Source organism: Phocoena sinus, chromosome 3 (genome assembly GCF_008692025.1).
Source record: "Phocoena sinus isolate mPhoSin1 chromosome 3, mPhoSin1.pri, whole genome shotgun sequence".
Taxonomy (NCBI): domain Eukaryota; kingdom Metazoa; phylum Chordata; class Mammalia; order Artiodactyla; family Phocoenidae; genus Phocoena; species Phocoena sinus.
In genome coordinates, this window is record NC_045765.1 from 52,943,255 (window position 1) to 52,946,740 (window position 3,486).

At 40.3% G+C, this 3,486-nt stretch overlaps 1 non-coding gene across 1 annotated transcript; it reads left to right on the top strand.

Annotated features, from left to right (window-relative positions):
- The first annotated feature begins 3,059 nt into the window (after positions 1-3,059).
- On the top strand, positions 3,060-3,166 carry LOC116752363. Its single transcript, XR_004349448.1, has one exon. It is a non-coding gene; the product is annotated as a U6 spliceosomal RNA (small nuclear RNA).
- The last annotated feature ends 320 nt before the right edge of the window (positions 3,167-3,486 follow it).

Genomic DNA, 3,486 nt, shown 5'->3' on the forward strand with positions numbered 1-3,486 from the left:
AACCTTGTGAGTGCTTACTATGGGCCGGGCACGGTGCTAAGCACTTCATTTAGAGGCATTATGTTACAGTCTTTCTTACAATCCCTAGAACACGATGACGCTATTAGTATCCCCATCTTATAGATGGGGAAACTGAAGCACCAAGAGGTTATGTGATATGTTCAAAGTCACACAGCTAGTAAGTGATGAAGCCCATGCTTGAGCTGATGTAGTCTGACTCCAAAGCCCACACCTTCAATCACCACTGTATACTGCCTCAGAGAGAATGGCAATGCGCTTGGACGAAGGGATGAATCTGAGAGTGGTTTAGGACAGTGCTGTCCAATATGGTAGCCACTAGCTATACGTGGCTACTGGGCACTTGGAAATGTGATCAGTGCAACTGAGGAATTGAAGCTTGAATTTTATTTAATTTTAACTAATTTTAATTTAAGTAGTCATGCATGGCTACTGGCCACTCCACTGGACAATGCGAAGTAAAGATTCGGAACACCCTGCCCTTGAAGAAAGTGAGGATGACTTAGACCTTTACCAACATGGCAATGTTACAATGCATCATGAAATGTGTCACAGTTAATTAGTTGCAAAGAGTTTTTAAAATTCTGAAATTTTTTATTTTTGTATTTAAACAATATTTTAAAAAATCAAACTAACGTAGGTATATTGTTTTAAAAGTCATATGGTACTACAGGTTTTTTTTTTTTTTTTTTTTTTTTTAAACATCTTTATTGGGGTATAATTGCTTTACAATGGTGTGTTAGTTTCTGCTTTATAACAAAGTGAATCAGCTATACATATACATATGTTCCCATATGTCTTCCCTCTTGCGTCTCCCTCCCTCCCACTCTCCCCATCCCACCCTTCCAGGCTGTCACAAAGCACCGAGCTAATATCCCTGTGCCTTGCGGCTGCTTCCCCCCAGCTATCTACCTTACTACGTTTGTTAGGTACTACAGGTTTTTAACAAAAAACAGTTGTCCCCTTTCCTATCGTACTCCTGGTTCCTGCTTCCCAGAGGCAACCACTTTCATTCCTTCTAAACATCTCTCCTGATACTTACCTTTGTTTTTCTAAACAACACGTTGATATTTCATTTCTTGATTTTTCTTCAATATTAAATAGTATCTATTGGTTTCATTCTATGGAAGATAAGGATTTAGCTTTTTACCCTAGCCCCCAGCCAGCTATACTATAGCCTCCAGCCCATCCGAGTGACCTTCCCATCCTCCCTGTACATTCACATGACATTACTGGTCAGTACAAGATTCAATGCTTACATTACTAAAACTATGGAACCATTAGTTACAGATAAGCCACACGGATGACTGCATGTCTTTTCTTATACAAGTATGCTTTTCATTTCCTTCATTTTCAACTTTCTCATCACTAATTCAGCCCCCAAATTTCTGACAAAAGCTCTAATAAACCTCTCAGTACAATCAACCACATTATTTATCAGTTCAATTTTCACTGAGATGTCCCTCTCGAAGCCCGCCAATCTGTGAGGCTGCCCTCAGGGCCTCCTGTGGGACAATCTCCCTGTGATTTCCTCCACTATTTTCCTGGGATTTCTTGTGCCTCTCTCCTGTTTCAGCTCTGCTGCTCCAGGATCTCACGCAGTCTTCTTTTTTATTTAGTCCCCCAGTTTCAAATATTTCCTCCAGTAGTGTTACAACTGGTCACGTGAAAAGTTATTCTAAAAGAACTTTGTGCCTGAAAATGTCTTCATGCTAACCTTACACTTGGTTGACAGTCTAGCTGAGTATGAAAGTCTTAGCCGGAAATGACTCTCACTCAGAAACATGAAGGCATTGCTCTTCTGTCCCCCAAGCTTACAGGTGCTGAGGTGAAGAAGTGTGATGCCATTCTCATTCCCGATCAATTGAGTATCAGCTCTTCTCCTCTCTGGAAGTTTTCAATATCCTCTTTCAAACACCTCCAGTGTTTGAAAGGTTATAATAATGTGCCTTGGTGCAGATCTTTTTATTCGTTGTGTTGGGTGTGCACTGGACCCTTTTAATCTAGAAATGCATGACCTTTTGAGCTAAGGAATTTTCTGGTAAAACTTCTTAATTTTCTCCTTCCCATTTACTCAGTTCTTTTTTTCTCTCTCTCTCTCTCTCTCTCTCTCACACACACACACACACACACACACACACACACATACACACACACACACACTCTCTCTCTCCCCCACCCCGCCCCCACCTCTCACAGTTCTATCTCTCTGGAGACCCCTAATTAATACAACTTGTTAAGCATGAAAATAGTAATACGATTTTGTAAAGAAAAGCCTGATGTCTGGAGATGCACGCTGAAGTATCTAGGGGTAAAATGTCATGATGTGTATAATTTACTTTACAATGGTTCAGCAAACACACGCACACAGATAAAGCAAATACGGCAAAATGTTAACTACTAAATACATGGGATGAGTGTGTGGGTCTGTATTATATCCTTTTTACTTTTCTGTTCAAAACTTCCCAGAATAGAAAGTCAAATCAAATAAGAAAATGAAAAATCAGGGCAGTAAGTAGGAATTGGCACTGTTGGGGATTCATCTGATGCCTCTGGTAATCAAGTAGATGAAGTTTTAAAAGCTTCTTCTGTAGAGAAGTGGGGTACACAGGAGACTCTTGAGCAGGAGGGAGGCAAGAACTATTATCAAGACTACTGCTCACCAGGAGTTTCGAGAGCTATACTGTCAGTGAAGGGATGGACCAAGGAAAAGAAGTCTATCCATTGGCCTACGGATATGGGTGTCCTCAGCTCTGTATTATGAGAAAGAAGAGTTTCCCTCTAAGAATTTATAATCATGAGCCTGTGCTCAAGTAGATTTGAGCTACAAATTTATACTACATGCCTGGCCTAAGAGCCCCTGGCCTTAGAAATTAAAATAAGACGATGGTCCATGATATTCCCTGGACGCCAGGAAAAGCAAACAAAAACCTCTCTGCAGATTCAAGCCCCCAAATCAGGATGTACTATTTTTCCATGTTTAATGCGCTCCCAATCACTGGTCCATAATCCAAAAACTACTTATAAAAAGCTGAATGAGAGTGCTCACTTCGGCAGTACGTATACTAAAAGTGGAATGATACAGAGAACATTCGCGTGGCCCCTGCGCAAGGATGACACACAAATGCGTGAAGTGTTCCACATTTTTTGAATTGGGAGATTGGGATTGACATCTATATGCTACTATGTATAAAATAGATAACTAATGAGAACCTACGGTGTAGCACAGGGAACTCTACTCAATGCTCTACAGTGACCTAAATGGGAAGGAAATCTAAAAAAGAGGGAATATAGGTATACGTATAACTGATTCACTTTGCCGCACAGCAGAAACTAACACGACATTGTAAAGTAACGATACTCAAATAAAAATTAATTTTAAAAAAAGTTGAATGAGACAGAGACAGCAGACACAATAACTTGTTTAGCAGCACTGCTGAACACCCAAGAAATTCACGTGCTGGAAAT